Source organism: Oryctolagus cuniculus, chromosome 11, assembly GCF_964237555.1.
Source record: "Oryctolagus cuniculus chromosome 11, mOryCun1.1, whole genome shotgun sequence".
In the NCBI taxonomy this organism is placed as follows: Eukaryota; Metazoa; Chordata; class Mammalia; order Lagomorpha; family Leporidae; genus Oryctolagus; species Oryctolagus cuniculus.
The window spans coordinates 79,264,108-79,291,812 of record NC_091442.1 but is presented as its reverse complement, the minus strand read 5'-3'; the positions used below and the strand labels follow the sequence as shown (position 1 = coordinate 79,291,812).

The 27,705-nt window shown below is 40.5% G+C and overlaps 1 protein-coding gene and 1 pseudogene across 4 annotated transcripts in view; one reads left to right on the top strand and one right to left on the bottom strand.

Annotated features, from left to right (window-relative positions):
* The window catches only part of ZDHHC17 (zinc finger DHHC-type palmitoyltransferase 17), a 118,885-nt gene that overhangs the window by 89,559 nt on the left and 1,621 nt on the right, over positions 1 to 27,705 (bottom strand). The gene's annotated exons all lie outside the window — the stretch shown is intronic.
* Positions 17,606 to 18,394, top strand: LOC100348557 (zinc finger CCHC domain-containing protein 17 pseudogene; annotated as a pseudogene).

Here is a 27,705-nt window from a genome sequence, read left to right as displayed (position 1 = left end):
TGATCCAGCTCTCTGCTGTGGCCTGAGAAAGCAGTGGAAGATGGCCCAAGTCCTTGGACCTCTGCACCTGTGTGGGAGACCCAGAAGAAGCTCCTGGCTCCTGGCTCCTGGCTTGGGATCAGCGCAGCTCCAGCCGTTGCGGCCAACTGGGGAGTGAACCAACAGATGGAAGACACCCCTCCCTCCCTCCCTCTTTCTCTCTCTCTCTCTCTGCCTCTCCTCTCTCTGTGTAATTCTGACTTTCAAATAAATAAATAAATCTTTAAAAAAAAAAAAGATTCCATGAGGAACCAAACATCCACAGTTTAAATACAGACAGCATCAGTCACTATTTTCACTTTTGTGAGAGGCTCTACTGTGTCTCAGAGCAGCCCTGTGAACGTGCACAAAATATTGATTGACAGCAGGCTCCTAAGTGGGGTTCCAGGTCCCTCAAGTTCTTCATGCGAACAAAGAGATGCCTATGACACCATCCTCTTGGAGAGAGAAGAGGTACCCTCCTGTTCCTGGAAGTCTCTGCGTCCCCTCAACTGTTTTGACTGTTCTAGAGACTCTGCCTGTGTGCCTGGTGTTCACTCCAAGACTTCTCAAATGTTACAAGAGAAGGTAAATTTAAGATTAATTTCCCACACTTCCCAGAAATGTTACAATCCACTAGGAGGACTGAGTCTGCTGAAAGGTTTTTCCTATAGATTCCAGAATCACTTCTTTTATCAGAATAACTTCCAGCTAGGTCAAAGGTTTAATTGTAAAGAATATTGGCAATAACAGTCTAGTGTAAAAAAAAAAAAAAAAGCTCTAAGAAAGGCATCAATCACATATTTACATATTTGAAAAGTGGGCAAAGAATATGAAGATTATTCAAAAAGGGAAAATATAACGGCAAACACATGTATGAAAAGATGCTGTAACTAAAATATTTAAACAATGCATTTCCAAATGGAGAAAGAGAGACATTTCAATGAAACACTAAGGCATGTACCTGTTACCTACAATACACAAGCTGACTGCCTTTACAGCGCAAATCACTGGTGAATTAGCAAGTCCAAAGCACTTAGCCACATGCTTTTAAATCCTTTTATTTTTTTCAGATTATTTTTATATATTTGAAAGAGTTACAGAGGAGGTAGAGACAGAGAGAGAGAGAGAAGGTCTTCCATCCACTGGTTCACTCCCCAAAGGATTTGGGCCATCTTCTGCTGCGTTCCCAGGTGGCGCATTAGCTAGGGAGCTGGATCAAAAGTGGAGAAGCCAGGACTCGAGCCACTGCCCATGTGCGATGCAGACCGGAGCTTTAACCCACGGTGTCACAGCGGCGGCCCCAAGCACATGCTTATGACTTACACTATGAAAATGCTGTTGGGTTATCATTCTGACAAGCTGAACTCAGAATCCAAACTCTAAATGAATTTAATCACATTGCTGCATTATTCAAATTTAATTCTATCATATTTATAAGATGATTAGAGCACTATAAAGCATTGCTGACAAGATACGAAAGGAAAAACAGTCTCTATAAGTACTTGACTTAGATTCAAGTCTTAACTAATACTGAAGCAAATGTGAGACCTAAAGACAAAATGAAATACAAAGCACAAACATGTAAGTCTTAAAAAAAAAACCTTTCACTCCAAATTATATTTGAAAAATAAAGGAATTCTGTCATAGCAATACAAATAAGCAAAAAAAAAAAAAAAAAAGGCAAGGAAGGAAAAAAACTTGAGGTGGTAATGAACTAAATCCTAAAGATACTATTGAAAAATTCTAAAAGGAATATTGGTTACTTAATATAAAAAGGGAATGGCATAAAACATACTTTTACACCAAACCATCAAGAACAGCTGCCACTACAGAATTTTAACTTTTAAAATGTTACCACTTAACAGTGCCAGCAGATGGCACTACAGTCCACACAGAATCCTTCACTAACCAACTTGCTGTACTGTGTAAGACTGGACAGCAAGATCCGGCTGACTGAGAAAATACATGGGTACTTTAAATAAAAATACAAATGTTTACAACAGGAAAATGTTCATCAACCTCTGACTTCTTTTGAAACTGTTTTCCCTTCATTTGCTTTTAGCATTAATCCCCATAAACACAAGTATTTGTAACTAATATATATATATAAGTAAATATAAATTTGGCCTACTTTTTCTTTCCACAGACATTTGGGAAACAATGAAGCAAATGTCTACATAAAAACGTGTCTCCTGGGCCAGCACTGTAGCGCATCGTAAGGTTAACGCCCTGGCCTGAAGCGCCGGCATTCCATATGGACGCCAGTTCGAGACCCGGCTGCTCCACTTCCAATCCAGCTCTCTGCTATGGCCTGAGAAAGCAGTAGAAGATGGCCCAAGTCCTTGCGCCCCTGCACCCACGTGGGAGACCCAGAGGAAGCTCCTGGCTTCGGATTGGTGCCGTTGCGGCCAATTGGGGAGTGAACCAGCTGATGGAAGACCTCTTTCTCTCTCTGCCTCTCCTCTCTCTGTGTAACTCTATCAAATAAATAAATCTTTAAAACAAATAAATTTTTAAAAATTAAATTACAAAATTAAAAAGAAATGTGTCTCCTTGAGATTTTAAAGCTTTTTGGGCCGGTGCTGTGGCTCAGTAGGTTAAAGCCCTGTCCTGCAGTGCCAGCATCTCATATGGGCACCAGTTCAAGTCCCAGCTGCTCCATTTCCAATCCAGTTCCCTGCTAATGCACCTGAGAAAGCAGCAGAGGTTGGCCCAAGTCCTTGGGCCTCTGTGTGGGAGATGCGGAAGTAGCTCCTGGCTTTGGATTGGCTCAGCTCTGGCTGTTGCAGCCATTTGGGGAGTGAACCAGCAGATACAGGATCTCTGTCTCTGTCTTCTACCTCTCTCTCTAGCCTGGTCTTTCAAGTAAATAAAATAAATCTTTAAAAATAAATAAAGGGGCTAGTGCTGTGGCGTAGCGGCAAAGACACCGCCTGTGGTGCCAGCATCCCATATGGGTGCCGGTTAAGTCCCAGCTGCTCCGTTTCCTATCCAGCTCTCTGCTATGGCTTGGGAAAACAGTAGATGACCCAAATCCTTGGGTCCCTGCACCCGCATGGGAGACCCAGAAGAAGCTCTTGGCTCCTGGCTTCGGATCAGCGTGGCTCCGGCTACTGCAACCAATTGGGAAGTGAACCAGCAGATGGAAGAACCCTCTTCCCTGCCTCAGCCTCTCTGTAACTCTGCCTTTCAACCGCGGCTCACTAGGCTAATCCTCCGCCTTGCGGCACCAGCACACCGGGTTCTAGTCCCGGTCGGGGTGCCGGATTCTGTCCCGGTTGCCCCTCTTCCAGGACAGCTCTCTGCTGTGGCCCAGGAGTGCAGTGGAGGATGGCCCAAGTGCTTGGGCCCTGCACCCACATGGGAGACCAGGAGAAGCACCTGACTCCTGCCATCGGATCAGCGCGGTGCGCCGGCCGCAGTGCGCTGGCCGCGGCGGCCATTGGAGGGTGAACCAATGGCAAAAGGAAGACCTTTCTCTCTGTCTCTGTCTCTCTCACTGTCCACTCTGCCTGTCAAAAAAAAAAAAAAATTTAAAAAAAAATAATAAACTTTTTTAAGAATGGTTTTAAGTTTACAAAAATAGTGCAAAGAGCACAGTATTCTGTATTTCCTCTACTAACATCTAACATTAGTGCAGTACATTTGTTATAATGAATGAATTAGTATTAATAAACTTAAATCAGTACTTAATTCATATTTCCTTAGTTTTTAATGTAATGCCCTTTTTCTGTTCCAGGATCCCATCTAGGACACAACTTTTGTCTCACTCCCCAACATTCCTCTTGGCTGTGACATTTTCTGTCTTTCCCCGTTTTTGATCATCTTGATGATTTTGAAGATAACTAGTTAGGTTATTTTGTAGAATGACCCTCAACTAGGATTTGTCTGATGTTTTTCTCATTATTAGACAGCAGCTATGTTTTGAGAAGGAACTGTTTTTAATTGTTTTTGCAAATTTTTTTCAACACTGCTAAAAATAATTTTAAACGCTTATATATTTTTATATGGCCTGTATTCATAGTAGTCATATATTTTAGATTCTTTCCCTCTACATTTCCTTATGCCATTACACATAGTTTTGTAAGCACTGTTTTTAACTTTGCGCATATTAAAATTGACTGAAACACTACCTAATTGCTGAACATTTAGGTTATCCTTACATGTCCTAACTAATGTTATTATCGCTCTTCTGTCTTCCAATAACAATCTCTTCACCATTAGACTTTAAGCCATGACAGGACAGGACGCCCCCCCCCTTTTTTTTTTTTAAGATTTACTTATTTATTTGAAAGTCAGAGTTACATAGAGAGAGAGGTCTTCCATCTGCTGGTTCACTTCCCCAATTGGCCGCAACAGCAGAGCCGCACAGATCCAAAGCCAGGAGCCAGGAGATTCCTCTGGGTCTTCCCACGCGAGTCCAGGGGCCCAAGGGCTTGAGCCATCTTCTAACGCTTTCCCAGACCATAGCAGAGCTCGATCAGAAGGGGAGCAGCCGGGACTCGAACAGGTGCCCATATGGGATGCCGGCACTGCAGGAGGCGGTTTTACCTGCTATGCCACAGCGCCAGCCCAGAAATATTTGTGTACCACTAACGCTTAAAACAAAGTTTAACACATTCTCAGTGAAAATAAAGAATGGATGTTTTCCTTATTACTGAAAAACAGTTATTAAACATTTCTTCTTGTTTGCTGAGGTAAACTTTCTAGAGAGGAGCTTTTAAACTAAAGGGTATAATCATTTTCATGGTTCTTGACACAGTATCTAAAATGTTTTGTCAAAGGATTTATAATCTCAATAGCAATATATGAATGATTACTCATTTCATAATAAACACAATGGACACAATGGAACTGGGTATTACTGTTAAATTTTCCCTTGTTTAAACAAAGTAATACTTGTAATTTTGAGTTTAAATTTACTTTCTGATTCATCCTTTGAGAACTCTTTATTCATATCTTTTGGCTATTTTACTTATGTTTTAAAGTTTTGAAATTTACTGAATATATTTGAATTAGATGTTCATGTACATATAAGATTAGATATTAACATTTTCCTACTTTTCTACAGTTCTGTTCTATTTTTAAAATTACCAATTTATGTTTCCAATATTTCAGAGATCACGCTCTGAAACATATATACAAAGTCACATACATTAATCCTTACCCTTTTTTTTTTTTTTTGACAGGCAGAGTGGACAGTGAGAGAGAGAGACAGAGAGAAAGGTCTTCCTTTGCCGTTGGTTCACCCTCCAATGGCTGCCGCGGCCGGTGCACTGCGGCCAGCGTACCGCGCTGATCCGAAGGCAGAAGCCACGTGCTTCTCCTGGTCTCCCATGTGGGTGCAGGGCCCAAGCACTTGGGCCATCCTCCACTGCACTCCCGGGCCATAGCAGAGAGCTGGCCTGGAAGAGGGGCAACCGGGACAGAATCCGGCACTCCAACCGGGACGAGAACCCGATTTGCCGGCGCCACAAGGCGGAGGATTAGCCTATTGAGCCACGGCACCGGCCATCCTTACACTTTTTCTTAACTCTTAATTTTTATACTTAAATGCTACAGTAATCTGGGGCCGGCACTGTGGCACAGCGGGTAAAGCTGCCGCCTGCAGTGCTGGCATCCCATATGGGCACCGGTTTGAGTCCCAGCTGCTCCACTTCCCATCTAGCTCTCTGCTATGGCCTGGGAAAGCAGTAGAGGATGGCCCAAGTCCTTGGGCCCCTCCATCTGCATGGGAGACCCGGAGGAAGCTCCTGGCTCCGGATCAGCTCAATTCTGGTCGATGTGGCCAATTGGGGAGTGAACCAGTGGATGGAAGACCTCTCTCTCTGCCTTTCCTTCTGTATGTAACTCTTTCATATAAATAAATAAATCTTAAAAAAAAAAAAAAAAAAAACACTACAGTAATTATTAGTGGTAATCATCAAATATTTCTGGCTCTTTTCTCAAGCACATGGTAGAATCATTCAGAAGCCAGCAGGGTGGTATGGTGGATGCCTGCAACGCTGGCATCCCATATGGATGCCAGTTTCTGTGTCCCAGATGCTCTACTCCCATACAGCTCCCTGCTGATGGACTAGGAAAAGAGTGGAAGATGGCATAAGTGCTTGGGTCCCTGCTACCCACATGGGAGACAGGAAGAAGCTCATAGCTCCTGGCTTTGGCCTAGCCCAGTGCTAGCCATTGTGACCATCTGGGGAATGAACTAACAGATGGAAGATCTATAACTGACTTTCAAATAATCAAATATATCTGAAAAAAATAGCCAAGTGATTGAACTTACTAAATTTTCTGCAGTTAATTCATTTATTTAATTATATATACATTATGTATAAAAATCCACATGGAATTTCATTTAAAATATCTCCTTTAAATTTTTAAAAATCATATAAAGTATTAATAAATTCCTTTTAAAAATAATTAAAAACATTACAGATAATGGAACTTTGACATCCCTCTTAAGTTCTTACAGGTAACCACTATTATGTTCTGTGCGCATTCTTTCGTGCCTTTCCTTGTGCAACTACATTCATATATTTGTACAATTAAAAATACTGGCGCTGTGGCAAAGTGGGTAAAGCCACTGCCTGAGACACCAGCATCCCATATGGGCACAGGTCCAAGTCTCAGCTACTCTACTTCTGATCCAACCCTCTGCTAATGTAGGAAAAGCAGTGGCAGATGGCCCAAGTGTATGGGCTGCTGCCAGTTATGTAGAAGACCTGGAAGAAGCTCCCGGCTCTTGGCTTTGGTCTGGCACAGGCCTGGTTGTTGCAGCCATCTGGGGAGTGAACCAGCAAATAGAACATCTCTTCTCGCTGTCTCTCCTTCTATCTCTGTAACTCTTTCAAATAAATAAGTCTTAAAAAAAATCACATGAAATGGGCATTCAGACTAGCAGTTAAAATGTCCATACCCCACATCAAAGTGATTGGGTTCAATTTTTGTTCTAAGCGCCTGATGCCAGCTTCCTGCCAATACAGACCCTGGAAGGCAGTGGTGATGTCTCAAGTAATTGGGTTACTGCATCCATATGGGAAACAAAGACTGCATTCCCAGCTCCTGGTTCCAAAGCCCAGTTCCAGCTGCTGCAAGCATTGGAAAGTGAACCAATGAATGGAAGCTGTCTCTCTGCCCTTTAAGTAGAAAATAAAAATTTAGAAGAAAATATTGTATGTAACTTTGAGGTGTCCTAAAAATGCCACTTACTTCTACTACTTTTAAAAACAAAAATTTCTATAAAGGAGATTCTATTCTCATTTTATATAAAGAAAATAGGGCTCACATTAAGATTTTACAAATTTCCAAGGTCACATGGTTAGTAAGTACCAAAGTTAAAGTGAGCCTTCCCATCCATGAGTAAGATATATTTCCAATTTATTCAGGTTTCTCTTTATGTCCCTCTATAAATTTTCATAGGTTTCTCCATAACGGTATTACACATATTTTGTTAGATTTACTGCAGGGCACATTCTCGTTTTTTTGTGCGTAATAAAAAATTTTTAATGTGTAGATATATATATTATATATAAGCTGTAAAGGCTCTTGGCAGATCTTCCATTGCTAAGTCACTTCCCAAATGCCTACTGAAGCCAGGAGGAGTCCAGAACTCAAGCCAGGTCTTCCACTGGAGAGGCAAAGAACCAACTCCTAGAGCCATCATCTGCTGCCTCCCAGGATGTGCATTAGCAGGAAACTGGATCAGAAGTGTAGCAATTGAAACTCAAACTAGACACTCCAACATGATATGCAGGTATCCCAAGAAGCAGTAACACTGGGCCAATCCTAAAGTGTTTAGGCCTATCCCTAAACACTTCAATAATACTCTAGCAACACTGACAGAATTAAAACACAAATAGCCAAAGAAGACCGAGACAGTAGATCATTAAGAATGTTAAATAAGCTTATAACAACTTTCACAACTTAATAAAATGCATGTATTTCTTCGAAAACACAAATTCAGAAAAATGGCATGTAAAGAAAAAAATTTCTGAACCTTATGTGTATTAAAGAAATTAATTTATAAAATCTTCCCCTAGATATAACTAAAGGCCTAAATAGTTTCACTAGTGAATTGTACTAAACATTTAAATTAGAAGTAATGGCACAGTATGTTCTTTCAGAAAATAAAGAATGGTGGGTGCTATGGCGTAGCAGATAAAGCCGCTGCTTGCAGTGCCGGCATCCCATATTGATGCTGGTTCAAGTCCCGGCTAATCCACTTCCGATCCAGCTCTCTTCTATGGCCTAGGAAATCAGAGGAAAATGGCCCAAATCCTTGGGCCCCTGCTCCCGCATGAAAGGAGCTCCTGGCTCCTGGCTTCGGATCGGCACAGTTCTAGCTGTCCCAGCTAATTGGTGAGTGAACTAGCAGATGAAAGACCTCTCCCCCAACCCCCGCCTCTGCATAACTCTGCCTTTCAAATAAATAAATAAATCTTAAAAAAAAAAAAAAAAGGAATGATCAAATGCTTTCCAACCCATTTTAAGAGATCAACATACCCCTAATTTTAAAACTTATTCAGGTTTGTGTCTCTCTCTGCTTCTCCTTCCTGTAACTCTATCTTTCAAATAAATAAATCTTCAAAAAAAAAAAAAAGCATTTGAAAAACGAAAGAGATAGGAACAGAGACAGTCAGAGACAACAGAAACCAAAAAGAGAGCTCTCATATGTTGACTCCCTTCCCAAATGCCTGCAACATCCAGAGCTGGCTCAGGGGCTGGAGACAGAAACTAGGTTTCCCACATGGGTGGCAGGGACCCAATTACTTGAGACATCACCTGCTGCCTCCCAGACACTGCACTAGCAGCAAGCTGAAATTAGAGCCAGGGCAGAAATCAAACCCAAGCACTCCAATATGGAATTTGGGTATCCTAACTGGCATCTTAACTGCTAGGCCAAATACTTGTCTCTAAATATGCAATTTTTAAGGATCATCTAATGATTTCTTTCTCACTACCACCTCTATGACTTACTCTTCCTCGTTCCTGTGCTATTTATCAAAAAGCATTTTCTTTCAGGGGAGAAAAAAGAAGATTGATTTGAATGGTAGATCAACAGAGCAAGGAGGCAAGACAGAAGGAAAGAGAAATATATCTTCTATCTACTGATTCACTTTGCAAAGTGCCGTAACAGCCGGGTCTGGGCCAGGATCTCTATCCTGCTCTCCCACAGAGGTGGCAGGAAATCAAGTACCCAGGTCATCCTCCACTGCCTTCCCAAATACATTAGCAGGAAGCTGGATTAGAGGTAGAGTAGCTGGTATTCAAACCAGCACTTGGATATGGCCTGTTGGTGTCCACAAGCAGCAGTTTAACCCACTGGGCCACAACACTAGCCCTTTAAATAAATTTCCTTTTTTTCTTTTAAAGATTTATTTACTTATTTGAAAGGTATAGTTAAGAGACAGACAGACACAGGTCTTCCATCCACTGGTCACTCCCTAGATGGCTGCAACGACCGGAGATGCGTTGATCCGGAGCCAGGAGCCAGGAGCTTCTTCACCCACGTAGGTGCAGGGGCCCAAGGACTTGAGCCATCCTCTACTGCTTTCCCAGGCCATAGCAGAGAGCCAAATCGGAAGCGGAACAGTCGGGACTCAAACCTGCGCCCATATGGGATGTCAGCAATGTAGGCGGCAGAGGACCAGCCCCAAAGGCATTTCTAACTATCAAAATGTCATGGCTAGAAAAATCATTCAACTTAGATTCTTTACCCACATCCTCAGGTCTGATGAACTAATCAACAAGTCTCATTACTTTCCTCCAAACAAATCTAAGTTCCTTTCTCTGTACTCCTCCTATAATATCCTTTTTTTTTTTTTTTTTAAGATGTATTTATTTGAAAGGCAGAGTTAGAGATCTTCCATCGGATGGCCTCAACGGCCACAGCTGGGCCAATCCAAAGCCAGGAGGCAGGAGCTTTATTCAGGTCTCCCACACGCATGCAGGGGCCCACATACTTGTGCCATCTTCCTCTGCCTGGCAGGGAGCTGGATCAGAAGTGGAACAACTGGGACTCAAACTGGTGCCCATATGGGATGCCAGCGCTGCAGGCGGTGGCTTTACCCTCTATGCCACAGCGCCGGCCCCACCTATAATATCCTTTCAAATGTTCTGTTCATATTACTATCCCTATCTTTCCCTTACTGAAAATTTTAAAATCATACACATAAAGTGAGAACATTTTAGCAATCAAACAAAACCTTTCATGAACTTATCCCAAACACTTAGAAGAATGTAAAATAAAGTCAGTCAGTACCGATCATATCAAAAGGGACACTCTCCAGTTCATTCCTTAATACTTCTTATCTCCTACTCCAGTGGTACATACCTGGGGTAGCTTCTGCTGAGCAGGTAACTCTCCTTGACAAGTTTTTTCAAGATGGCACTATCCTATCTAGCCTCTAAAGTGTCCCAAAGGAAATACCTTTGACTCACTGCTGTTCATGGTACAAAAGCCCTCTCCTCTGGCTCTCTGTAAATGTCTTTTATACAGCTCTTCCATTTATGCTTCTCCAGGAATGCAGTAGCAGACTCCAGCAGAGGACCCCAATCACACTTCTCCAATAGTTCTCTGACAATCCACTCCAAGGGAGGGCTAACTCATGACTGGCATCCAGCCAGAGAGCTATCTTCCCTCCTGCAAAGTTTCTCAGTCTCTCACACAACTGTTTTCCATTCACAGGAAGAACAAGATAAAGATTACAGCACTCCCTGGTGGACTGATAATGATTCAAGTAACCTTCCCTCACATTAAATTCTCTTTATCCTGTATAGGCTGGAAGTGATAAGAGTTCTAGGACAAACTATGGCCACTTACCAGCAAGTTCAACTTCTCTGTTTATAAAACAGAGATCCTTTGCCTTGGGCTCAAGGAAAAATGATGAGATCTCAAGAAACGTTCTACTCACTATCCTGCTACGCACAAATATATACAGTATCACACAATACTTATACTTTCACATCTATTATTTTGTACTTAACATTTTATTTTTGAGATTTTTCTATGCTGATTTTTGTAGCCCTCTAATTTATGCATGATCATCACTAAATGGTATTCCATTACATGAATAAGCCATATATATCCCTTTACTAAGAGACAGGTTTGCTCAGACTTTTTGCTACTGTAAAACATATTGCAACGAACAGTCTTACAAAAGTCTCATCTTTAAGTGTCTCTAAGGTAAACATCTAGTAATGGAACTTATGGATAAAAAGACTGAGTATCTTCAACTTTACAGTCAATAAATTGCTTTCCAAGTTGGTAGTACTAATTTACATTTTCATTAGCAATGTATGGTTTTCTTTTCACTACACTGAGATTTACTAAATTTCATAATTTGGGAAGACATGATAGGTATCAACTTTTATCTAGTTTTCATCTGTATTTCCATGAAGCAAAGACAAATTTAGCAAGAAGAGATCAATTATATTAATGTTGCTGATTGGTCCAGAAGAATGAGAACGACCATTGGACTTATCAATCTAAAGGTCACGTTATGAATTAGAGGCACATGCCAGACTGAAGTTGATTTAGGAAAGGATGGTAGGAAATGAATTGAAGACAGCAAGTACAGACAACTCTTTTCAGGACCTTTGCTATAAAAGAGAGCAAGAAACAGGGCAAAAGCCAGAATAAAGTACTATCAAACAAAAATATGATGTTTTGCTTTGAGAGAAATAATTACTATTAGAAATTATCTTGTAGAGCAAAAAACTGACAAAAGATCAGCAGAAAAGTTGTTATATTTGCATGAAGGGACAGAATTTAGTCTAACTAAACACGTACAGTTCTTTCATGCTGAAAACTACAAACACTAAAAAAAAAAAAAAAAAAGATCTAAAAAGACACATCATGTTTATGAACTGAAAGACTCAACATGGTAAAAAGTCAATTCTCCCCAAATGAATATTTAAGTTTAATGGAATTCTTATCATTATCCTAACAAGATGTATTTTGGTTGCCCTTCCTCATGTGATACACACACCAGGTTCTAACTACCGGCCTCCAAACTCCTTGCTCAGTTTCTTCTAGAGAGTGACTAACTGAATTATAGCCACTCTCAAGAAAGAGACTTCAAGACCAAATTAGCAAGGGAGAGTAGGGGCTGGTGTTGCGGCATGAGCTAAGCTGCCACTTGCAACACCGGCATCCCATATTGGAATGCCTGTTCTAGTTCCAAGTCCCAGCTGCTTCACTTCCAATCCAGCTTCCTGCTAACGTGACTGCAAAGGCAGTGAATGATGGCCCAAGTGTTTGGTCCCCTGTCACCCATGTGGGAGACCCAGATGGAGCTCCAGGCTCCTGGTTTCCGCCCGAACAAGCTCTGGCCATTGCAGGCATTTGGGGAGTAAACTAGCAGATAGAAGATACCTGTTTGTGTATGCCTCTCTTTTCCTCTCTCATTGTACTTTTCAAAGTACAATAAAACTTTAAATAAATAAATTTAAATTTTAAATAAATAGAACTTTACAAAAAAAGAAGAGAGCAAAATAATAATAGCCATAGGAAAATAAATGACAAATGCTGGTAAGGGTGAATACATATCAGATCACCCATACACTGCTAGGTGGAAGGTAAAACATCCAACCACTCTGGCAAATAGCTCAGCAGTTTCTTAAAAATATTAATATATAATTACCATATGACAAAGTAATTGCACTCCTGGGTATTTATCCCAGAGAAATGGATTTATGTTGACATAAACACCTGTACACAAATGCTTAAAGCAGCTTTATTTAAAATAAATAATCCTAACAGCGCTGTGGCAGAGTAGGTTAAAGCCCTGGCCTGCAGCGCCTGCACCCCATATGGGCGCCAGTTTGAGTCCCAACTGCTCCACTTATGATTCAGCTCTCTGTTATGGCCTGGGAAGGCAGTGGAAGATGGCCCAAATCCTTGGGCCCCTGGACCCATGTGGGAGAACCAGAAGAAGTTCCTGGCTCCTGGATTCGGATGAGCTCAGCTCTGTGGTCATTTGGGAAGTGAACCAGCGGAATGGAAGACCTCTATTTCTCTCTCTGGCTCTACAATTCTCTGTAACTCCTTCAAATAAACAAAATAAATCCTTAAAAATAAAATCAAATAACCCTAAACTAGAAATAGCTCAGATAACAATCAATGAATAAACTACTATATGAACAGTGATGTATCCTATTCAGTAATAAAACAAACCGCTGACAAACATAACCTGACGAATCTCCAGGGAATTATGCTGAATGGAAAAACCAATCTAAAGTTACATACTACATGATTCCCTATTTACATAAAGTTCTTAAACTTGTAAAATTATAGAAATAGAGATCAGATTAGTGGTTCTGGAGGTTAAAGAGAGGCTAGAGGCTGAGGGGGAAGGCCACATGGATATGGCTATATTATTCTGTAATTTTGCAAGGTATCACCATTGAGAAAATCCAAGTAAAGGGTACATGGGATCTCTCTGCATTTTATTTTCATAATTACATATGAATCAACCTTAAAGCTTAAAGAAAATTTATCAAGTTAAACATTCAAAATGTGTAAACTACATATAAAGTTAATACACATCAGTTATATGTTTCAATAAACAGTTACACAGTTCAAAAGATTTTTTAAAAGATAGACAATTTGTTTTAAAAACTGCTGATGTTGTCCAGAAGAATTTTCTGCTTTTATGGACATTTCCTCTAATTTTGTGCTAACACAGGAGCCACTAGTCATACACAGCTAATAAACACCTGAAATCCAACTAGTATGACTGAGAATCTAAATTTTCAATTTTATTCATTTTAAGCAGTTTTATTTAAACAGCTACATATCACTGGTGACTACATAATTGGACAATTATGTCCATCAACATCATCACAAAGAATGAAAAACATTTATGTGCTAAAACAGAACTATGTCCAAACTGTATTAAGAAAAAATACGAATTCTATAACATATACCACCTACATAATGAAAGTACAAGGAATTAAGTACAGACAAGTACTTACATAAAATATACATTTATATAGGCATAGAAAACTTCTGAACGTATTCAAAAGTATTGTTACCTCTGAGAACTGAGAGAAATTATGCGTTTGCTGGGAATGAGGAGCTATGAGATTTTCATCTTCTATATACCCTATAGTACTATTTAAATTTGACAATAATCAGTGTCACTTTTTAAAGACTACAATATCCAAGCTGGTGCTTAAGTTTGTGATATCTTGAAAACTCATATATAGCCTGCCTTCCATATGTGGGTACCATAGCAGCAAATTCAACCTACCACATGTCAAAAATATTCAGGGGAAAAACAACTGCAACTGTACTGGACAATTATGCTTGTTATTTTCTAAACAATATAACAACTAATTACTTGCGTTTACTTTGCATTAAGTATTAGAAGTAATTTAGAGATGATGTAAAGTATACAGGAGGATGTGCCTAAGTTATATGCAAATATTGTATTATTTCAATTAAGGGACTTGAGCATCAGGAAATTTTGGTTTCCACGCTGCAGTTCCTAGAACCAAATCCCTGCAGATACCGAGGGATGACTGTACTATTTAACAATAGTATCAGGTTATAGGACAATAATAATTCAGAAGGTTTAAGCTTATATCTGGTCAGCTACCCTAGATGTGGTGGCTAGATGGATTCTGTTTGCCAAATTTTTTTGCCTCAAATGTGTTTCTTTTTGTACTTGGTTAAATTCAATTATTCATAGGAAAAAAAGAACATTAATAAGGAAAAATAAGTTTAAATACTGACAACTTCTGAAATCAAGTTAATTAATTTCTCATAAACAGCTGGAAGATCTTGAATATTTACATTACAGGTGTCCAGAGAGCAAAATTTCCATAAAATACAATGCTTACAATTTATTCATGATTTTATTTATACAATTATGAGTAAAGATAATGAGTATCTATAATTTCAGTATAGCTAAGAGAGAGATAAAATCTCCAAGGGAAAAGCAGGATTAACAATGATACATGTGCTCCTTCATAATCCTGAACTGTAGAAAGTAAAGAACATAAAACACTAATCATTAACTCTACTTGCCTACCATTGTTCTAAACTTCATCTAGAGCGAGAATTTCAGAATCACAGATGCTGTGAGTTAACATACACCATTATTGTATATACCACTAATAAGAAAACAATATCAAATTGCTATATGATGCTTTGTTATCCCCTAAAATTTTTATTTATATTAATTGGAGGTTTATTTATACCAATAAAAGATCTTTTATAGACTTATTTAGATAGGCTTTTGTAATACATTACTCTTTTGGTAGTATCAAAAGTAGTAACTCTTTGCTGGCGCTGTGGCTCTCTAGGCTAATCCTCCAACTGTGGCACTGGCAAATCGGGTTCTAGTCCCGGTTGGGGCACCGGATCCTGTCCTGGTTGCTCCTCTTCCAGTCCAGCTCTCTGCTGTGGCCCAGGAAGGCAGTGGAGGATGGCCCAAGTGTTTGGGCCCTGCACCCACATGGGAGACCAGGAGGAAGCACCTGACTCCTGGCTTCGGATCAGTGCGGTGCGCCAGCCACAGCACACCGGCCATAGTGGCCAGTAGGAGGGTGAACCAACAGAAGGAAGACCTTTTTCTCTGTCTCCCTCTCACTGTCTAACTCTGCCTGTCAAAAATATTTAAAAAAAAAAAAAAAGTAGTAACTCTTTGAATAAATAAATTTTTTTAAAAGTAGATAAATAAGTAAACTGGTTATTTAATACCTAAATCTTCATTTAAGGTTAGCCTCTTCTGAATCACGGTTCAGTTTAGAATTGTCAATGCCCATGTTTTTTATCATAATATTCTTTATGAACTACCAAGAACACTGGAGCACAGAACTTTTCTTAAAAGAATCTGTTGGCCGGCGCCGCGGTTCACTAGGTTAATCCTCCGCCTGCGGCGCCAGCACACTGGGTTCTAGTCCCGGTCGGGGCACCGGATTCTGTCCCGGTTGCCCCTCTTCCAGGCCAGCTCTCTGCTATGGCCCAGGAGGGCAGTGGAGGATGGCCCAAGTCCTTGGGCCCTGCACCTGCACGGGAGACCAGGAGAAGCACCTGGCTCTTGGCTTCGGATTAGCACGGTGGGCCGGCCGCAGCAGCCATTGGAGGGTGAACCAACGGTAAAGGAAGACCTTTCTCCCTGTCTCTCTCTCTCACTGTCCACTCTGCCTGTCAAAAAAATAAAAAAATAAAAAAATAAAAAAAAAAGCCAACTTCCTGCTAATGTGTAAAGCAAACTAGCAGAAGATGGCCCAGTGCTTAGGCCACTGCTATCCAAGTGGGAGACCAGATGGAGTTACAGGCTTCCTGGCTTTGGCCTGATCCAGCCTAGCCATTGAGGCCATTTGAGGAACAAAACAGCAGATGGAAGATTCATATTCTCTCTCTCTCTCTCTTTCTCTCTACCTTTCAAATAAATAATATGAAAAAAAAAAAAGATTCTGTCACTATTATCTCTGATATTTCCTTCTTAGCTACTACATATATTTGGCTAGTTTTGATGGTGTACTTTTTTGATTTCACCAGAAATTACTCACAAATAAATTAACTATGAAACATAATTCTTTCTCAAATGTTCCTTAAACAGATTGCTGGGTGAAATGGTGTCTTTGCAGGTACAATCATGCTATGAGGAATAACCACACGCATACACAGTAACAATTTATTACTACTGATACTTGGCCAAGTCAACAGGCATCGTTAACCATAAAGCATAAATCCCAATTTCAGAGATATTAAGATGCAAAACAAATACATGTTTAAATTACAAAATGCATTAATTTAACCTCAAAAGAACCAAAGGTGGATGCTATTATTATTCCCATTTTCCAGATAAGAACACTGACACCCAGAGGGTAAGTAATTTGCCCAAGATTATACCACTACTATCTGCTGGTTGTAGCATTTTCACTACATTATTTTCCCTGAAATGTGCCCCTATTAAGCAGGAAAATGTGGCCCTGCACAAATAATACAAATGATAGTGGGACCCAAAGCACTTCTTCATATCTTATCACTAGCAAGTTCCACAGATACTATAAAACTGAGAGTCTCTATTTCCAACCTCATCTACACCTATAGTCACTTCAATGGAAGGCACCTCCTTTCCAATAATTAATGATTATTATCTGATACCAAACAGGAGAAAAGAACCAACTGAATAAAGGGAAATTTTGTAAAGGAGGATCTTTAAGGAAGTCAAAGGGTTAATTAAGCCGCAGTAGAGCAGACACCAAAAATCAATCTTCCCTTAACTCCTGTAATACTAAGGAAGAAAAGGGCCGGTGCCTTGGCCCTTGGCGCAGCAGGTTAATCCTCTGCCTGCAGCACCAGCATCCCATATGGGCGCCAGCTGCTCCACTTCCAATCCCACTCTCTGCTATGGCCTGGGAAAGCAGTAGAAGATGGCCCAAGTCCTTGGGCCCCTACACCCACGTGGGAAGAAGCTCCTGGCTTTGGAATGGCACAGCTCCGACCGTTGTAGCCATTTGAGGAGTGAACCGACGGAAGGAAGACCTCCCCCCCCCCCCCACTGTCTGTAACTCTACCTCTCAAATAAAATAAAAAATTAAAAAAAAAAAAAAATTAGGAGAGACCTGAAGCTGATGCCAAGACACTTGAATTAGCTCTAGCAGAAGAGAAATGGAGGAGCCCTAGAGCAGTAAGAATGAATTCAGGGAGGCCTGAGACCATGGAAAACTTGCCTGCTCTCTACACTATTTTCCAAGGAAAGGTTGCTATGGTGACAGACCATGGAGCCTTTATCAAAATCCCAGGCTGTCGGAAGCAAGGTCTGGTCCATCGAACTCACATGTCATCCTCTTGGGTAGATAAGCCCTCTGAGATAGTAGATGTCGGAGACAAAGTGTGGGTGAAGTTTATTGGTCAAGAGATGAAAAATAATAGGATAAAAGTATCTCTCCCCATGAAAGTTGTCAACCACGGAACTGGGAAAGACCTGGATCCCAACAACGTTATTACTGAGCAAGAAGCGAGGCGGAGGCAGTCCTTCCAGGACTACACTGGCAGAAGATCACCCTTGAGGCTGTTCTGAACACTACCTGCAAGAAGTGTGGCTGTAAAGGTCACTTTGCAAAAGATTGCTTCATGCAGCCAGGGGGGACCAGATATTCTCTGATACCTGACGAGGAAGAGGAGAAGGAAGAGGCAAAGCCAGAAGAATTTGAGAAACCTGACCCCACAAAGAATTCTTTTAGAAAAAGAAAGAAAAGAAGAAATAGAAACATAGAGACAGGAAGTCATCTGACTGACAGCTCAGACTCTGAGAGTGATGCAAGCAAGAGGGCCAGGCACACACCCAAAGACAGCAAGGCAGCAAAGAAGAAGAAAAAGAACAAGAAGCACAAGAAGCAGCATAAGGAGTGAGACTAGGAAGAGCAGAGGGGGTGGCTGAGAATAAGGAACCAGGAACCTAGTGCCAATGAGCCCAGGGTCCTGAGAAACTTAATGTGGCCTCCCACCCCGCTGACTCTGCTCCCATGGGAGATGGCTTTCCCCATGTAGCAGGCAGGTTTGGAAGTTAAGAGTTCAAAAGCAGCTGCAAAAAGGAAAAAAAAAAAATTTAAGGAAGAACTGATGGTGACTGGTGGAGATTTTCCCCTACATTTTATAAAAAAATTAAAATTAGAAATAAATCATTTTGATCCTATTAATTTATATGGCAAAGTATATATGGGTTTGAGAGAGAATTTAGGTTCCAATACAAATTCTCTGCCAACTACTACAGATGTAAACTGTAATAAATGAGTTGACCTGTTTCCTAATCTGTAAACAGTTCAACAACACATACTTTCCAGAACTACTGTGAAAAGCAAATGAGCAAAATTTGGAATCACTCAAGATGTACTTCACTAGGTGAATGGACAAATAAACTGTGGCAAATACACACAATAGAAAACTATGTGAGTATATATGGACTTCAAAAAATCTTGCACTCATCTTTTAATTCCACTTTTCCAAAATTGTTTGAAGTACCTTCAAATATTCAGTGACAAAAAACAGAGCTATCAAGCCATGAAAAGACATGAAAAACTTAAATGAAAATTACCAAGTCAAAGAAGTATGAAAAGCTACATACTGTATGATCCCAACTATATGACACTCTAGAAAAGACAAAACTACCAAGACAGTAAAACGATCAATCAAGGGCTGCCACAATTTAGAGGGAAGGGATGGGTGAATATGCAGAGCAGGGAGGAATTTTACAGTACGAAACTACATTGTAAGACAATATATAGATGTCCTTTGACTTATGAAGGGGTCATATCTGCATGAAGTCTGAACACATGGTAAGCGGAAATGCACTTCAATATACCTACTGCGGAGTATAGGTTGTTCTCCTTCATGATCACACAGGTGACTGGGAGCTTTGGCTCCCAACCTCCAACCAGCATCACAAGAAGAGTATCTTGCTGTAAATTGCTAGCCCAGGAAAAGATCAAAATCATGATTCCAAATACAGTTTCTATTGAATGCCCACCACTTTCACACAATCATAAAGTCAAAAACTCACTAAGTCAAACCATAGTAAGTTGAGGACATTTGGAATGGTAGATGTGTGTTATTAGACATTTGTTCAAATCCACAGAACACACAGCAACAAAAATAAGTCCTAACATAAAATATGGAGTTCAGGTGATGACAAAGCCTCATTTTTTGTAACAAAGGTACCACTCTGGTGCAGGATGTTAATGCGAAGGTTATGCATGTGTAGGGACGAGGTAAATGGATCTCTCTGTACTTTCTGCTCCATTTTTGCCACCAACCTAAGCTTACTCTAAAAAACACCTATCTACTAAAAATTTAAAAACAAAACATAAATGAGGACATCTGCAACCATAGCTAACTAGTGATTAACAAGTAATATTCAATCAACTGTTTTCTATATATTGCCCAGGTCAGGGCATGACAAATTATTGCCCACAGGTCATAATTTGCCAACCCCTGATCTTATAAAGTTTTATGAGAACACAGCACACCCATTCATTTCCACATTGCTTATGGCTGCTTGCTTTCATACAACTGCAGAGTTGAGTAGTTGCTACAAAGACCATATGGCCCACAAAGCTCTACTTGACCCTCCATAGAAAGTCTGCCAACTCCTGATCTAAATCATTCAGAGAATGTTATTCAGTAGCTCAAACTAAAACATATATTGTGAGAAATAAATGGGTTTGATGTAATTAGAACATCTCTTAAAGTATAAAAGAATAAAAAAAAATCTAGAAAGCTAGAAACAAAGCAAATAGGACAGTTCTTCCCATAAGAATGTAGAGGACAAGGGGCCAGTGTTGTGACACAGTGGGGTAAACCGCCACCTGCAATACCAGCATCCCATCTGAGTACCAATTCGTCCTGGCTGTTCCACTTTGGATCCAGTTCCCTGCTAATGCAAAAGTGAAAGCAGTGGAAGATGGCCAAAGTGCTATTAGGACCCTACCACCTACACTGTAAACACAGATGGGGGTTCAGGCTCCTGGCTGGCCCAGCCCTAGACATTGTAGTCATCTGGAGAGCATACCAATGAATGCAAGGTCTCTCTTTCACTGTGTGTGTGTGTGTGTGTGTGCGCGCGCACACGTGCACACGTGAGTTTTTCTCTCTCTTTCTCTCTGCAATCTGTTCCTGTCCAAATAAAACTATCCTTCCCCTAACTCCATTCAAATGAGCTTGGCCTATCATTGTGCTACTACCACGATAACAGGCATACCCTAAATCACTATAGTCCTGCCATCCTGTGTTTGGGTTATCTGAGATAGTAAATTCACAAGGCTGCTGACATTTGCAACCAGATTTTAACACAACAAGATACTCCTGTCTTCACCTCAGGGATAGTTTTGGTGTCTCAGTGGATCCTTCCTAAATTAGTAAGTGCTCATAATCAAAAAACTAAACTCATTATATAGTTTTAGTTTTTAAACTCACACAATGATGTGTAGTGGCATCTCCATCAGAAGTTTGGTTCACTTGATTTTTTTTTTTTTTTACAATAAAACTGATTAAAAAAAAAAGCCTTCCGGCATATCTTAAAAAAATGCTTCAGGCACATTTAGTTCTATCATCTCCACATCCTCAACAATATCACTGATAATCAGTAAAATAATCCTAAAATATGACAATATCCTGATTCATCAAAGATAGACTGTATTATATTTAATATTCATTAATCTTAACAAGGTGAGTAATTCATTTGGCAAATTTTCAACAAGGATTAAAACAAAAAAAGGTACTCCGTTTAACCAGCCATAACTCAAGATATTTAAGTTCTTCACATTATCTCCTTTGCAGAAGGCTGAAGTTTCACTGTAATTTGCAAATCAGCTGCTTAAAGCTTTTTTATTTTCTAGAAGATATTATCCTAGGACTGGATAATTATTCCGCTGGGTGAAAATTTTATTTGTGCATATAAATACTGCCTTGAATCATGACTTTACAAACTTCAAAATTAAAATATCTGCTACTTTATTCTTAAATTATCCATCTGTAATAAAATATAATCATGAAATAACACTGTAATTAAATGACACTTTGAAAAAAACTTTACATAACTTCATGGTGAAATTCCTTTTTGGATCATGTGACTGCTGGAGGTTCTGTTAAAAACATACTCCACTGGGGCCAGCACTGTGGTGTAGGTTAAGCATCTGCCTGCAGCAGCAGCATCCTATATGGGCACCAGTTTGAGTCCCAGCCGCTCCACTTCCAATCCAGCTCCTTGCTGATGGCCTGGGAAAGCAGAAGATGGCCCAAGTGCTTATGCCCCTGCACCCATATGAGAGACCCAGAAAAAAATGGCTTTGGATCGGCCCCGCTACAGCCACTGTAGCCATTTGGGGAGTGAACCAGCAGATGTAAGACCTTTCTATGTCTCCCTCCCTTTGTCTGTAACTCTGCCTCTGACACCTTTACTGTTCAAACTTATCTTAACAGAACCTTAGGATGGTCTCTACAACAATGGAGAACCATAATTCATTTTTAATTAAAAAATAATCACACACACAGAGAAGGAGAGAGTGCTATGGTTTGGAGGTGCTTGTAACCTAAGGGTTCATACACTAGGAGCTTGGTCCCTAACATGGTGGTATTAAGTGGTAGCAGCTTTAGAAGGTGGGGCCTAGGGAAAGATGGTTAAGTCACCAAGAGTGCTGTCCTCAGAAGGAATTAGTGAAATCTTCTGGATTGAGTTCTTATGAAATCAAGTGGTTGTGAAAAGGGCAAAACTTCCCAACACACAGAAATGATGAATGTCCAAGATGATAAATACGTCAATTACCCTGATCTGATCATTACACATGTACTGAAATATACACTGTCCCCCATATATATGCACAACTACTACATGTCCATTAATTATATAATTAATACATTTATAACCTTTTTTTAAGTTAAAAAAAGACATCCCTCCCACCCTCTGACTTCTTGTCCATCATGTTCTCTTTTCCTCATGCACAGTCGCCACTGTGAAACCATCCTTCTGCCAGGAGGCCCATCCCAAAGTCCAAAGAGATGAGGTTACCTAATCTGGTACTTTCCGTCTCCAAATCTATGAGTTAAACCACTTTCCTTTACAAAATACTCAGCCTCTGGTATTTTGTTATGGTAACAGGAAATAGACTTATACACTCACCTTTATCCTAAGGTATTTGAAGGACTTTTTTTTTTTTTTTTTTTTTTTTGACAGGCAGAGTGGACAGTGAGAGAGAGAGACAAAGAGAAAGGTCTTCCTTTGCCGTTGGTTCACCCTCCAATGGCCGCCGCGGCCGGCGCGCTGCGGCCGGCGCACCGCACCGATCCGATGGCAGGAGCCAGGAGCCAGGTGCTTTTCCTGGTCTCCCATGGGGTGCAGGGCCCAAGCACCTGGGCCATCCTCCACTGCACTCCCGGGCCACAGCAGAGGGCTGGCCTGGAAGAGGGGCAACCGGGACAGAATCCAGCGCCCCGACCGGGACTAGAACCCGGTGTGCCGGCGCCGCTAGGCGGAGGATTAGCCTAGTGAGCTGCGGCGCCGGCCTTGAAGGACATTATTAAATCAATCATTTATCATTTTAAAAGGTGCTATTTTGTAAATCAAATTATTTTGTGGCCTATCAAAGGATTAATACTACACTTACATGCTCAAAAAACATCACAAAGTACAGAACTTTTAAATCACACAGTACAAAGGAATTTTAGAAAACTCCTCTGCTCTTCCTCTTTTTAATAACAAGACAATCAATACTAATTATTTTAGACAGCTGCCTCCATATCCAATATACATATAGTAATGCTTTATTTACCAAACTGAGATATTACTGATTTCTTACCACACCATTAATAGCTAACATTCACTGCATTTACTAAGTGCCAAAAACAGCAATTAGCATGTAATTATTTCATTTAATTCTTACAACAAACTCAAAGTAAGTGCTGTTATATCCCAATTTAGCTTGTAAATTTGTAAATTCAGGACACAGAGTTCAGTAACTTACCCAAGGCCGCAAAGCTACTAATGGCAGAATGGAGATTTGAATCCAAGGACCCTAAAACCACTTGCTCATAATTTTAATCGATATGATATTATACCCATCTACTCCACAGTCCAGTTTTTAATACTTTTGAAATTATTTTCTCAAGGTAAATAAAAATGAGCTAAATAAACAAAAAAGGAAAATGGCATTTCTCAATAGCAAAATACAATTTTATCACTCTATACATCAGTAAGTGTCAACTTTGACTACACCACAATTCATGAAGTCACAAATAAGCCCCAACTTTAATTATATATATGATATGTATACATATTTTCATTCAGTGGTTACTATGTTAAAGATATGGTATTTTAAAATCTAAATTACAGGGGCCGGCACCATGGCTCACTTTGAAAGTCCTCCACCTGCAGCGCCAGCATCCCATACGGGCACCGGGTTCTAGTCCCGGTTGCCCCTCTTCCAGTCTGGCTCTCTGCTGTGGCCTGGGAGGGCAGTGGAAGATGGCCCAAGTGCTTGGGCCCTGCACCCCATGGGAGACCAAGAAGAAGCACCTGGCTCATGGCTTCGGACCGGCGCAGCGCTGGCCATGGCAGGTATTTAGGGAGTGAATCAACGGAAGGAAGACCTTTCTCTGTCTCTCTCTCTAAAACTCTGTCAAATAAAAAATCTACATACAATCATATGAACAACAGCATTTTGATTTTTTTTTTTTTTTAAAGGCACTGGGGGCCAGCGCTGTGGCATAGCAGGTAAAGCCTCCATCTGCAGTGCCAACATTCCATACGAGCACCAGTTCGAGTGCTGGCTGCTCCACTTCCGATACAGCTCTGATATGGCCTGGGAAAGCAGTAGAGGATGTCCCAGGTCCTTAGGCCCCTGCACCTGCGTAAGAGACCTGGAGAAGCTTCTGGCTCCTGGCTTTGGATGGGCCAGCTCCAGCCATTGCAGCCAAATGGGGAGTGACACAGTGGATGAAAGACCTCTCTCTCTCTCTCTGCCTTTTTGTCTCTGCCTCTCCTCTCTGCCTCTCTGTGCATAATTCTGACTTTCAAATAAATAAATCTTTAAAAAAAAAAAAAGGCATCAGATCCTAAAGACTGTAGAAAGAGGAGTTTTGCCAATAAACTATCACAAATGAGTTTATCTATGTGCATAAATCTCTACACACAGTAGTGAAAAAACACAGTAAAGGAAAAAGGCAAAATCATTTTCACTAAAGAAAAGTTTTATTTATTTATTTATTTATTTTGACAGGCAGAGTTAGACAGTGAGAGAGAGAGAGAGAGAGAGAGAGAGAAAGGTCTTCCTTTTTCCATTGGTTCACCCCCCAAGTGGCCGCTATGGCCAGCGTCTTGTGGCCAGCACGTTGCGCTGACCTAAAGCCAGGAGCCAGGTGCTTCTCCTGGTCTCCCATGCGGGTGCAGGGCCCAAGGACCTGGGCCATTCTCCACTGCACTCCCGGGCCACAGCAGAGAGCTGGACTGGAAGAGGAGCAACCAGGACAGAATCCGGCGCCCCGACCGGGACTAGAACCCGGTGTGCCGGTGCCGCAGGTGGAGGATTAGCCTATTGAGCAAAATCTGTGAAAAGAGTGGATATGGTAATACTTCGATTTAATAGTCTAAGAAAAAAATCATGAAACCTGAGTATGGATAAAATGAATGTGAGATTTTTTCAAAAGTTACTATTTAAAAAAGAGAGGGATAGTAGAAAAGAGGCAATAACAGAAGTTTTGCAATTGAGAAAAAAGGGAAGCAAGCCAGAGATGAAAGGCCAAGATAATCTAGGCAATCCAGTTCAAAGCTCTGAGTCAGATCTTTCTCAAACTCGGTGTCCCTACAATACCCTGGCAGAAGGGGGTACTGCGCTCTCATTCCATTGAGAAAGCAAAGACAACATTCTGAGGCTTTAAGAGTAGGTGAAACGAAGACAGAGATTGAAGTGTGCCAGACCTGTAGACCTCTGTCCCTCTACCTAAGTCCTTCTTCTCACTGTTCTAAAATGACGGGAATCTGACACTGCTTACAGGCAACACTATTCAATTCAGCACTTACATTCTGTCAGGAGTCCTACATATAATATATCTCCCCAACTACATCATTACCTTCTGAAAAACACATGCAATCTTTTCTATTTTATTTTAACCCATATAACCTAACACAGATGCTCAAGTTCATTATATTGAAAAATAACAACTTACAATCACAGCATTAGAGTTTGAAGAAACCTTAGAGATAACCCAGGCTAGCCTCTTTATCTTAAAAGCAAAGAAACTAACAATAATTAAATATCTACTAGCTCAATGGCACAGAGCTAAGACTACACCTTAAGTCCCAGAGAATCAGTTTTCCAAATATCATTTAATTCTTCCATTATGACAAAAGGAATAATCACCAATACTAACAATAATTCTAAAACACAGGTACTACTCACCCAATTTTACAAAAGAAGAAAATATAATTTTACCATGATGATACTCAGCGGCAAAACCCAGAATCCTGGTTTATCACCAGAACTCTGACTCATAATCAGTATCCTACACTGCCGCTCTCATTTAATTTACCACAAAAATCACAAAGTCCCAGAGTCCAGCACCTTGCCTGACCCAAGCATCATTAACAAATATTTAAACGACTTACTAAATGAATGGATTATTTAATTCCTTAAAAAGTAAGGTTCTCCTACCCCAAAACCAGAAACGTTCCTTGTTCATCTAATTACAGATTCTTCTAAGATTTAACAATGGCAAGTTTTAAGCAATGGCTAAATTCTTTATTCTGCAAATAATTCATCTGTTCAGCAAACATTTAATAAGAAACCACATTAACTGGAGCACCTATAATGTGCCATTTCTTGAACTTAAATGTTAGTCTCAATTAATCCCTTTTCAGCCAAGTAAACTGGACATCTCCATTTTCCAATGAACAATATATGGCTTAAAGAAATTAAACACTTGTCAAAGGACACTTAAGTTACTGAAGATCCAGAACTAGAATCCAAGTGTGTCTGACTCAAAGTCTATTTTCTCCAAAATGGGATTAAATGCACCATTATTTCATTGCTCTCCAAGACAACAAACATGTTTCTTTCCAAGGGAAACCAAAAACACTGCTTATTCTAACAACAAAAATGTATTACCTCATTTAATCCTTCTAATAGCCTATTAGTTATGAATTATATTATTCTTCCATTATTATAAATAGTGAAACTAGAACTCAGACAAGTAGCTTGCCCAAGAACACCCTGCTGGAAAGTAACAGAACTATACCAGGTCCATACCAGGTCCACACCAGGTGCCGGCACAGAAAAACAAAGTAGCAAGAAAGTAATTAAGAGCTTAATATGCAAAACATTTACTAATCAGACTTTGTATTTCACATGTACAAAGGAATGGTACCATATCATTTCCTCCAATGCCAATTTTCGATGATGAGAAAGTTGATTTTCTAGTAATACTACTATTAACTGGCAACCTCAAGACTGGTCTCTAAACTTCAAACCTACTGGCTGTATTAGACCAAGCCATCTCTGGACTTCCTACCAGTTAAAATTATTCTATGCACAGGGCTGTGGTGTGGCAGGTTATGCAGCAGTCTACGGTGCCGGCATCCCTTATGGGTGCTGGTTTGAGTCCCGGCAGCTCCATTTATGATCCAGGTCCCTGATGCTGGCCTGGGAGGGCATCAAAAGATGGCCCAAAAAGCAGAAAATGACCCAAGTCCTTGGGCCCCTGCACCCACGTAGGAGACCCGGAAGAAACTCCTGGTTTCAGATGGGCTCAACTCCAGCAGTTGCTGCCATCTGAGGAGTGAACCAGTGGATGGAAGACTTCTCTCTCTCTCTCTCTCTCTCTCTCTCTCTCTCTTCCTCTGCCTCTCTCTAACTCTGCCTTTCAAATAAATAAATCTTAAAAAAAAAAAAAAAAAAAAAAAAAAAAGATGGCCCAAGTCCTTGGGCCCTGCACCCATGTGGGAGACCAGGGGAAAGCTCCAAGCTCCTGGTCAGCCTGGTCTGGCTCGGCCATTACAGACATTTGGGAGTGAACTTGCAGAAGGAAGCTCTATCTCTTCTCTCTAACTCTGACTTTCAGATAAATAAATCTTTTTTAAAAAATTCTTCTTAAAGTAACAAGCAAGCAACATATTATAAAGCAAGGGCTTATGAAGAACAACATGTTAAAAATACACAGAAAAAAATATTTAAGTATCT